Raw genomic sequence first — 12,771 nt, 5'->3', positions numbered from 1 at the left:
CAACAGCAAAGAAACAAACAATCCAATCATGAAATGGGCAAAAGACATGAAGAGAAATCTCACAGAGGAAGACATAGACATGGCCAACATGCACATGAGAAAATGCTCTGAATCACTTGTCATCAGGGAAATACAAATCAAAACCACAATGAGATCCCACCTCACACCAGTGAGAATGGGGAAAATTAACAAGGCAGGAAACCACAAATTTTGGACAGGATGTGGAGAAAGGGGAATCCTCTTACACTGTTGGTGGGAATGTGAACTGGTCCAGCCACTCTGGAAAACTGTGTGGAGGTTCCTCAAAGAGTTAAAAATAGACCTGCCCTATGACCCAGCAATTGCACTGCTGGGGATTTACCCCAAAGATACAGATGCAATGAAACGCCGGGACATCTGCACCCCGATGTTTATGTCAGCAATGTCTACAGTAGCCAAACTGTGGAAGGAGCCTCGTTGTCCATCGAAAGATGAATGGATAAAGAAGATGTGGTCTATGTATACAATGGAATATTACTCAGCCATTAGAAACGACAAATACCCACCATTTGCTTCAACGTGGATGGAACTGGAGGGTATTATGCTTAGTGAAATAAGTCAATCGGAGAAGGACAAACGGTTATATGGTCTCATTCATTTGGGGAATATAAAAAATAGTGAAAGGGAATAAAGGGGAAAGGAGAAAAAATGAGTGGGAAATATCAGAAAGGGATACAGAACTTGGAAGACTCCTAACTCTGGGAAACGAACTAGGGGTGGTGGAAGGGGAGGAGGGCGGGGTTGGGGGTGACTGAGTGGGAGGTACTGAGGTGGGCACTTGACGGGATGAGCACTGGGTGTTATTCTGTATGTCCGCAAATTGAACACCAATAAAAAATAAATTTATTATTAAAAAAATAATAAAATGTAATTAACAATGGTACCAACTTTATAAAGGATTTGTTGGGAGGATTAAATAAAATAATGCATTTGAAAGACTTAGCACAGAGATATGCTATATATGATGATGCAAGATGATTGCATAGACAATGCTCAGTTAAAAAATAATGGGAGAAGCATGTGACAGGAAGTGGTATGTGCCTCCCAATATCTATATTTTTAGTCAAATTAGCCTTGGTTTTTAGCTGGCACATTTCCAATGATGGAGAGCTAAAATCAAGGTACAGGTAATATTGAAGAAATTGGAAACAATGAATTTCCCAGGGGCTTAAATTCCATTCTAATGATGCTGATGGAGTCCCTCTGCAAGTAACACTGGGGAGAAAATAGAAGGGGCGGGGAAAACCCAAATAGAAAGGCTGGAGAATGAGAAGTAGCCACAGATCAGATGAGTTTCAGCAGGAACACTCTATTGAGTGTATGTCCAGTTGAGGGCATAAGTATAATGGTGAGCATTCCTTTCCTTTCTATTATAGTGTGTTTCCCTTTATTTCTGAGGCTTAGGAAAATGGTTGGTTTGTGTGTATTATTAGACTCCTATAATTTAGGACGGTTTCTGTTTATTTTTCTTGTTGGTTATAGACTTAGACTTATTGCAGAAACAGATTATGGTATTGGCAAAGGGCATATTTTCATTTTTTCAGGTATCTTTAAGGGATCAGAATGGATGAGTTGCAGGCAACTTAATGCAGGCCATACAGTAAGCATGGACTGGCTGTCAGTTGGAGTCTGGTTATTAGGGAAATAACTTTCATTTGAAAGATCAGAAAAGCTTTAAAATGGAGAGACAATGGTGGATTACTGTAAGAAAATAATTGGGTTTTATTTAGTTGAAGATGGGGTATAGAGACTGAGGGATGTGGAAAGTAGACCAGCTCTCTTGTTTACATTCTTGTTTTGTTTTGTCTTTTAATTATTAGGCTTACAATTTAAACAAAGGAAAAGGGAAAACCAGATGCAATTCTGGCTTTTTGTGTCCTTTCTTTACCACAGGTAAATATATTTACTTCAGCTGTGATGACTGAGTCATAGTTTGAGCTTCCTTTGTAGCTATTTGTAAACAAATAGAATTAATTCCCAGCTTCCAGGAAACAATATATATAGAAAAATAGGCCAATGTGTTTTTTGTCTTTATACCTTTCCTTCCCACCTCCCAACACTCAAACCTTATACAAGTAGAAATGATATCACTTCCTGTTATAATAGCATGGGTGCTAGGTCATTCAATCTATGCTTTCTTCCAGAGGTGACTCTCCATGGAAGCTAAAATCCAAATATTTGCACACGCATTTCTCCAATATTGATGGAGAAATTTAACCAAGGATATAAGAATATATGGTTTTGCAAGCTCTCAATGATAGTGTATATCATTCAAAACACTTAAAGGACCAAAGGCCAGGGACCAGTTATTTTTCTTTTTAAATGACCTTAAGTTTCAGTTTTCCCTAAGATAATGCTTTTTGTGGTCCCTGTTTCTCATTTTCAATTCACTCTACCATTTTTATATTGCCAGTCTCAAGTTCCACAATGCTGTCAGCATGAAACACATTTCAGATTCTCTGATTTCCTCTCCTTTTTTAGGACTAGAACTATTACTTGGAAATTAAAAAAAATATCTATTCATTAGACATTGTACATCTAGTTCTTTTGAGGCTTCGAAGGACTATACCATAAGTGGACATATGGTGCATTTCTTTTGGGGCATTCCATTTGGAATCAACAGTTGAACAAGAGAGATGGCTCGCTTTGAGGGAAGTAGTTTCAGTTGTTATTTTTAATGTGAGGATTATTATAATGACTTTGTCATCTGTGCTTTCAAGATTTAGAACAATAAATATTTTATTTTTTTTTTTATTTTATAAATTAATTTTTATTGGTGTTCAATTTACCAACATACAGAATAACACCCAGTGCTCATCCCGTCAAGTGTCCCCCTCCGTGCCCGTCACCCATTCACCCCCACCCCCCGCCCTCCTCCCCTTCCACCACCCCTAGTTCGTTTCCCAGAGTTAGAAGTCTTTATGTTCTGTGTCCCTTTCTGATATCTCCCACACATTTCTTCTCCCTTCCCTTATATTCCCCTTCACTATTATTCATATTTTTTTAAAGCATCTTTTTGGAAAATGAAACTTTGGAACTCCCCATATGCATCTGAGAGTTAATATGGCATTTTATAAATAAGTATATGATATCTAGATTACTTGTAATATATACTGAAAGCATCCTTGGCTTTTCTGATGGTTGGATATGATCCAGACTTATAATGATGAATAATGCATCGAGTTTTGTTTTTCTCTATGATTGCCTACTTTGTTATATGGGAGGGATTTCTACTACAGTGTCCCATATTTGAATTGTATAGTTTCTTTTTGTAGCAGCTGCCCCCAGAATTACATGAGCTCATTGAGAATATTCATAGAAAACCTCACTCCCTATGCTTAATGGATACAGTATCAGAACTTCCTCTAAGAATTGACTCATCAAGTGTAATTTAACATGTATTCTGACCTGGATCTCCCGTTTTAGACAAAGCTTGTCAAATCACAAATCTTTGTATACTTGATACATTTCAACAAAGAGGAAATTATTTTATTCATCATCTGGAAATGAGTAAAGCTGAATTTTTATAAAAATAAGACAAAGCATACAAAAGGATGGGGCTAACTCTATGTATGACTTAAAATAATTTGTATGATATTCTAGCCTTCTAGGTTCCACAAGAAACCTGTGTTGTCCTTAGTCTCTACTAGACTCAGGGTGAGGGTTTGTTTCTAGGACTGTGTAAGAAGAAAATGGACTTTGGAACCACCATGCTAGATCAGGTGATAGACAACATTAAGGATGGCTTATGCCATAGCACTTTGTATTTTCCCCTTCTTTAAGGCTGATTGGTTCCAGAATTTGGACCAGTGCTAGTCTATAGGTAGAATCAGGTAGCTCCTACCATGGAGGTTGAAGAAACACAGAGCAGGAAAGTAGGCTGGTGATGATACTGTTGGGATGTGGGTTGGTGGTGATGTCGGTTGTGAATAAATAAATGGCTTCTGTCACCCCTCCCCTTCCGGTGCAAATTTGGAACCAAGTACATGTAGATCAAAGCACCAGATTTATTATTGACAACACCTGGGTTGGAGAAAGTGGTTTATATTTTCAGAAAAATGAGATTGTTAATGCTCCTCTGCATTAAACTTGAGATGGGTTGAATATAGACGATGAGTGGGAAAGGGGAAGCAAGAATAACTCCTAGGAAACAACATTGCATGTCACCTATACTCCGATGGAAAAAAAGAATAATTCCTAGTTTTTTTGCTTGGATAATTGGATAGATGCTGGTGGTGTACTAAGATGGGAAAGGTGTGAGTTTTGGAGAGCATGAGAAGAATCAAGAATTCTATTTTGGTTATGTTAATTCTGAGAGGCCTATATGACTTCTTTGTGGAAATGTCAAGCAGAAAGTTCGTCTTTGATATGACAACTTGTGCTAGTTCTTTATGGTTTAGGGAATTCAGAAGGTACAGAGAATAACTAAATTTCAGAACCTTAAGAAGGCATATAGTTCATTTTATCTGCATTCAGATTAGTGCAGGCCTCAGTAAGTATAGCCAGCATTGCTATGATTATGACCTTGGTTGTCTGATATTGAGATCTTAATACAGGACTTATTTTTTTTCAATTATAAATTTTAGCGGACACATTCTCTCCCCATATACCAGATTAACTTCTAGTAAGCATTTCAATCACTATTCAAAAGCATAGACAGCAAGAAGTAGTTTAGGTGTTAAGAGATGATGTAATAAGACAGTAGATAGGAATATTCTTACTTTCAGGGTAGTTTCTTCCATCTTCAAGGGACCATTCCCAGAATTGGAAATGAAGAAAAAAGAAATAAGAATATGTGACATTTCTTTTACTTGTTAACTATATATTTTTAGCCATCATATGTTGAGTCTGCCCCCCGAAAGCCAATATATTTGAACCAGTTTTCCCTAAACAATTGTTTAACCTAATATTTGGTTACTACTTACTTTTTGCAAGATATTGGACTAACCATACTATTCTGAAAAGCATTCACACTTTAGTCAGATGGCTAAATGAAATTTGAAGACTGAGAAAAGAGAAAGAGTATGAATCAGCTATGAAGTAAGTAAATATTCTTGATATACCTGGGGAGCTGAGAAGATGCTTGCCCCAAGAGGGCATGGTTGTGCCCCTTGCCTCTCTATCTTGTGTTGCCTATTTCTTAGACAAAAGACAGGACAGGCTAGCTGAAGAGCAAAAAGGAGACAGTATTTCTTTTGCAATAAAAAGAATTCTGAGACATTTTAGTGTCAGAATGATGACTGAATTAGAGAGAGATGAGCAATTCAAATGCTTTCCCTCATAAATCTCACTCAGCAAGGAAATACAAGACAGATAGTTTCACTTAGAGATAAGACTACACCAATCCTAAGAGACAGGGCACATTGATACCAAAGTGACAAGTGCAATTTCAGCTACAAGAAAGCTCTGTCATCTGCCAACTGAGCCAGCAACTTGGCTAAAATATTGGAAAGAGTAAAGAATTGAAATGAAAACTCTAGCAGAGGGAAAAATAAAAAGGTTTGCAGAACAAAATGTGAAGTTAGCTCAAGTTATAAAGTCTTGGACTAATAGTTTCTCCCTTAATTGTTTCTAACATTGGTGTAGCACATAATAGCATTTTGTATTTTATACCAAATTGTCAAATAGCTGGTTTTTAAAAGGATGAAAAAAATTAGAAAAAATGTTGTGAAGTTATATTGCTTGCTTCTGCAAAGGATTACTACATGACATTTAATCTCTATAGCAATTCAGTGTCACTGTAGATCATTTATACCTGCCTTTATCAATAATACCTGTCTTAGATTGAAAGCTGCGTGTTAGAGAATTTGCCTACTGCCAAACTGTGAAGCAGACACAGTCTTATTTTGTTGCCATTTCTTCTTCACCATTTTTTGGGTGCCAGGTGCTTCATTCATTCATTTATTTGTTCAGTCATAAAACTTTTATTGATTATGGCTATGTGCAAGACACTGTTGATTGTTAAGGAAGATGCAAATTAAGTGACGTAAATGATATGATGGATGTATACAGCAATCACAAGAAAGCATGAAGAAGGAAGAAACTAACTTGCTTATGGTTCTCACAAAATTGATTTTCATTTGCACTTTGATGTAATTTTATTCACTTCTGATAATTGACAGGAAAAGACTAACAAAATGAGACAAAATGCAAACTGTTGGGGATGCTGCTAAATAACTCTCTCATTGTATTTTTTATGAGGATCCCTAGAAGATATTCCCATCAGCACTTAATACCAAGAACAATTATACTTCTCCTGAATAATTGGTAAAACTTTATTTAATGGACAGTGTGAATACTGTAACTGACAAGCTTCCATTTCTATTTAGCAAAAGCTAAAGATGTATTTTGTGTGTCTGCCTATCTATCATCTCTTCTCTATCTCAATCTTGATTCACTGAATATCTTCATATTTGTTTGTCTTTTATTCTCACTTAAAGTATAATATATATGTAGAGACGTACATGTGTTAAGAATAAATGTCAATGGATTTTCACACAGTGATGTCACACTATGTAATCACATCCAGATCAGGAAATAAAACATTACCAGCACAGTAGAAGCCTCCCTTGTTCTTCCTCATAGTCGTCACCTGGCCCCTCCTCAAAATGAACCATCATCTTGACTTCTATTACTGTAGATTAGAGTTTTTGAATTTTATATAAATGAAATGATACATCATGTGCTTTTTTATGTCTGACTTCTTTCATTTAACATTTTATCTGTGAGATCCATTTATGCTGTTTCATGTGGTAGTTGGTTCATTTTCTTTGCTCTGTGGTATCCATTATACTGTTAATAGACATTAGAATATTTTCTGTTTGGGGCTTTATGAATGGTATTTCAATAAACATTCTTGCATGTATCTTGATGAAAATACATATTCTTGTTGAGTATCTGAGGAGCACAACTGCAAGATCATAAGGTAGATATTATCAAACATTTTTAATGTTTGTGTAACAGTTTTCTCTCATATTGATGTGTTCCATCTACCCCACCACCACCATTTAGTATTGTCTATCTTTGTCATTTCGGTTATCCTGATGGATAGAGATGGCATCTAACTGTGGTTTGAGTTTGCATTGCCTGATGACAAATGATTTTGAGCATCTTCTCATATATTTACTGGTTAATTAGATATATATTTTTTATATAATGCTCCTGTTTTCCAGTAATTGTTTATGCCCACATTTAAAATTGGACATTCTAACTTTCTTTTATTGGCTTGTAGGAGTTCCTTTTGCATTGCGTATGTAGAATCTTTGTCCAGAATATATACTGAAAATAGCTTCTCTTACTCTATGGCTTCCCCTTTTATTCTCTTAATGATGACTTTTCATGAGCAGGAGTTTTTAATTTTATAAAATCCAACTTAGCAGTTTTATATTTGTCCAGAATGAGAAACCTTTGCCTAGTCCAAGGTTGTGAATATAATTTACTCTTTGTTATGGGACCTTTATATTTAAACCTATAAAACCTCAATCCATTTAGTATTGATTTTTATCTATGGTGGGGGTAGGGTCAGCATTCATTCTTTTTTACATATATTTGTCTAATTAGCCCAGCACTCTTAGTCATATTTTCCTCAATGACTTATCCTGACACTTTTGTCAGAAATTAAGTCACTGAGTGTGTATGGGTCTTCTTATGGACTTGTTCTGATTGGTTATTTATTTGTCATTCTGCCAATGTCATATTGTTCTTATTACTGCAGCTTTTTAAATGTCAATTTGGTATCTGATGGTATAAGTACCCAAAATGTATTATTCTTCAATATTGTCATGTTTGTTCTTGGGTTCTTTGCATTTCCATAGAAAATTAGAATGAGTTTGTCAATTTCCACAAAAACTGAGATTGAATTAAATCTATGGATCAAGTTGGAAGAAAAAAATGACATCTTTCTAATATTGTCTCCCAACCCATAAACTTGGTTTATTTCTTCTATTTCTCTCAATAACATTCAAAGTGTTCTATGTGGAATTTCTGCATATTTTGTGTTAGTTTTATTCTTAGATATGTGAAATTTTTGATACTATTAAAATGATATTATTTAGATACTTTAATGTTGAATTGTTTGTTGCAGGTACATAGAAATAAGGTTTAGTTTTATATAAACTTTGATCAAGGAATCTTGGTAAATTTGCTTTTTAGTTCTAAGAGATTGTTTAATCATTCATGGATTATTTTAGTTCTCAACATACAAAATAGCACTGTCCATGAATAATGAAAGATTAATTTTTGAGCCTAGATTTTTCATCTTGAGAAAGCTTCAATTACAAAAATGATTTCTTTACTGGGTATGAAATTATTCAAATTTTCTACCTTTTCTTGAATCTATTATGTTATACTTTTCTAGGAATTTGCCTATTATATCTACAATTTTATATATTATCATAATCTGTTCAGGTTGTTAAAATACCGCAGACTGGGTAGCTTATAAACAGCAAGTATTTATTTCTTACAGTTTTAGAGGCTGGAAGTCTGAGATCAGGGTGCCAGCATGGGCAGGTTATGGTCCTCTTCTGAGCCAGGCACTTTTTGTATCCTTATATGGAAGAAGGGCAAGAGATCTCTGTGTCATCTTTTTTGTAAGGCACTAGTCCCATCCTCATGACTTAAGCACCTCCCAAGGCCCCAACCTCCTAATATAATCTTTGGGGATTAGTATTTCAACATATAAATTTTAAAAGGAGGTAAACCTTCAGACCATAGCGCATATATTGACCTAATCCTTTTCATATCTTTTCATTGTATTTAGATTCCTTTTCCATAATTGGTTATTTATGTCTAGAATTCTAATTTTTGTTTTTAACTAGTGCTGTTAGGAACTTATAAATTCTACTTACTCGTTCCAAAGAAACAAGTTTTTACTTTGTTAAATGTTCTCTGGTTTTGTTTTTTTGTTTTTGTTTTTGTTTTTTGTTTTTTTTTTTTGCATTTAATTGATTTCTGCTCTTTTTTATTTCCCTTATTTTTTGGGGAGGGGATATAAATTTGATACTATTTTTCTTTTTTCTTGAGATGGATATTAGATCATTGCTTCTTCAAGTCTTCTAACAAATCTATTTAAATCTTATGAATTTATTATTAAATAAACTTTAGCAGAATTTCTTAAATTTTGATATATAGTATTTTCAATATCATAATTTCAAAATATTTTAAAATTTTATTGCAAACTCTTCTTTGACACATGAGTTATTCAGAGTGCTTAATTTCAAAATATTTAGGAATTTTCTGGTTAAGTGTTGTTGATTTTTAGTTTAAATTTATTTTGGTCAGAGAAAATATTTTGTATGGTTTCAAATTTCTGAGTTTTAAGATTACTTTAAAAATAGCTTATGGTTGATTTTGGTAAATAGTCTTTGTGTACTTGAAAAAAGAGTATATTCTGCAGTTGTTGGCTGCAGTTGTTGGAAATATGCTCTATATATGTCAATTAGGTTAATTTTTTAAAAAGATTTTATTTATTTATTCGTGAGAGACACACAGAGAGATGCAGGGACATAGAGGGAGAAGCAGGCTTCCTGCAAGGAGCCCAATGTGGGACTCGATCCCAGGACCCCAGAATCAGGACTTGAGCCAAAGGCAGATGCTCAACCACGGAGCCATCCAGGCATTCCACAATTAGGTTAGTTTTTAAACTATGTTATTAAATCCTCTATATGCTTATGAACTCTTGTCTCCTTTTTCTATTGGATACTGATAGTGGTGTATTAAAATATCCTACAATGATTATAGATTTGTCTGTTCACCTTTTTTATTCTATCAGTTTTGTTTTAATAATTTTCAGGATACATTGGATATACACAATTTATAATTTTACCAGTGGATCAAAACTTTGTCTTTAAGATACTATACCCTTAGAGAAAAGATTTCCTGGGGCACCTGGGTGGCTCAGTCAGTTAAACATCTACATTTAGCTCAGGTCATGATCAGGGTCCTGGGATCAAGTCCCACATTGGGCTCCCTGCTCAGCAAGAGTCTGCTTCTCCCTCTCTCTCTCCTTGCCACTTTTCCTGCTTGTGTTCTCTCTTCCTTGGTTTATTCAAATAAATAAATATCAATTTATTTATTTGTCAAATAAATAAATAAAATCTTTTTAAAAAAAGAAAAGAGAACATTTTCCTATAATTAAAAAAAAAAAACAAGTAATGCAGGTAAGCCATTGTGTAGAGTTCACATGAGTGGAATGTGGAGGAAAAGTTTGGGAGAATAAAAAAGTTATTGGATATTTTTAGTGACAGGGTGATATAAGCAGAGCTGAGCTTTAAGAATCTTAATGTGGCTGGTTGTATCATGCAATGTGGATTGCATAGAAGAGAGATAGAAGCAGAACAAGTGTTTTGGAGCCTATTGTGGTAATCAGTGTTGCCCAACAATGGTTAATAATTCACTAGGGAGTTCAATTCTAAAGGCAGTATTGGAGTCTATTTATATATATTAATGGGAAAGCTAATTATTTGAATTTTTTTCTTTTATGTGGATCAATTTGAAAGCTTCCTAGTTTCTATCCACTGAACATGTGAAGAAATTAATGGAAAGCAGATGAACATGCTTATGACTCAGTTACTCAGATTTTCATTCGGTTTTATTCTTAATCATATGTTGTTTAATTCATACCAATAGTTGAGCATTGCTTTAAGTCAGGACATAGAGAATGTTTACATTGAAATACAATAGTTTAATATAAAGGCATACATTATAATATGCAAAGTCATTGCAACATGATTTTTTACAAATCTGTAATTTCACAAATCTACAGCTAATCGAAGATCTTACAAAGGACACCAAAACCTTACCAAACATGTCACTAAACAATATTAAAGATAGAAATATAGTGATAATTTTATTTCATTTATCATGTCAGTTATTGGGAATAATGACTATTCACTGCCTTAACATCTTATTTGTGGAGAAGTTCTTACAAACAGGATGCTGAAAAAATATTTCTCATATTACTATATATAAATAAAATACAAGAATTATGAATTTACAAATGTGTATCAGGAAGTATTTTAAAACCTATTACTGATATTATACCACATAGTAAATTTCAATGCATATTTTAATGTATAATTCATTCCCAAACTAAATATGATTATGAAGAATTGACTGTAAACTTCATCAGAGGACCTGCTGGTAATTATATTTCCTAACTTATTCAGTAGAATAAGTACAAAGGTCTGAGAGTTGTGCTGTGCATAAAATGCACTTGGTTCAGTAACTGTTGGTGTGGGACAGCTATATTTCTGAGTGTACTTTATTCTTTAGGGGTTGGAAGTTATATGCAATATATTCATAATACAGAGGCTGATGATATGTCCATGACTAGACCAACGGTCCCTGTCACATATCCAGTTAGTGTATAGGCATGTTCTTTTTTAAAGCCTTTTTTTCCTCTAGAGGAATTAGTTAACTTTTCCAAAAAGTCTGTTGTGACCCTCATTCTTTAAATGTTATCATTTACAACCACATTCTTCTTGGTGAGATTTCTGTTCTAGAGTATATTGCTTATCTCTCTGTTGTGTCTGGAAACATCTTATTTTGCCAGGTATATAATTATAGGTTGGCAGTTATATTCTCCCATTATTTTAAAGAGATTTTTTCCATTGTGTATTCACCTCCATCATTTCTTTTGAACAGTCAACTATAAGTCATATTTTTGCTCCTTTCGAAGTAATGTGCATTTATTTTTCAGGCTTCCTATAAAATTAGTTTGTCTTTGTAGCAGTTTTACTTTAATGTGGGCAGGCATGTTTATTTTATGGTTTATCCCGATTTTAGATCATCACACTTGTTGAATATTATCCTTGATGTATTTCATTATTTTGTGATAATTTGAGTTTATCATCTCATATATTCCCTCAGTCACATTATTTATCACTCTTTCCTATTTGGGACTCCTTTACATATATGCTAGCATTTCCCACAGTGTCCTTTATATCTGTAATATTCTTTTATCTATTATATTTTATTTTTCTCTGTGCCTCAGTAAGGATATTTTACACTGACCTATTTTCCAATTCATTAGTTCAGTATTCCACTGTGTTCTGTCTGATGTTATAATTTTTATTTTGTCTAAAACTTAATTTTTCACTTTTGAAATTCCAGTTTCATATTTCTATGCATTCTTCATCATATAGTTCTTTGAAACTTTACTTTTTGTCAGATAATTTAAACAGAAGAAGAGCATTTTATTCTAACCAGGGAAAAATTGATCCAAAGCTGTGCTTCAGTCCCTTTAAGGTATGGTATATTCTGGTTTACCCTTATTCCCATGGTGTAGTCTTTTAGGGGTCCCAACTGAAAACCTGAGATAATAAATCAGGACCTATTCACCTTAATGGGCCCTGGATTCCAATTCTTACCTTCCCAGTTCCATGAGACTTTCAAATGTTTTATTTAGTTTTTCAACTTCTTAGCTAAGTTATTTTGGAAGGGCATTTCCAGCACATAGCCATGTTGCTTAGAAATAAACAAACACTTTAAAGAGAAAAGCAACAGTAAAATGCTAGCAGTTAACTTTAATGTTTTTCTTTTCTTCTTGGATCTTGGCTTCTGGCTGTTTTGGTGACTTTATGAGGGTTTCAAATGTGTGTGTGTGTGTACACGTGTGTGTGTGCGCGTGTGAAGTTGTTCTTGATGGATTTACATGCTACTAGAACTTCACTGTCTTTTGTCTGTGCCCTTTATCTGTCCTTGTAAGCTACCTCAAATGTTTTCTGTAACAGA

Source organism: Nyctereutes procyonoides, unplaced genomic scaffold, assembly GCF_905146905.1.
Source record: "Nyctereutes procyonoides isolate TBG_1078 unplaced genomic scaffold, NYPRO_anot_genome, whole genome shotgun sequence".
Taxonomy (NCBI): domain Eukaryota; kingdom Metazoa; phylum Chordata; class Mammalia; order Carnivora; family Canidae; genus Nyctereutes; species Nyctereutes procyonoides.
The sequence above is the reverse complement of the archived record's forward strand: the minus strand, read 5'-3'. Positions refer to the sequence as shown.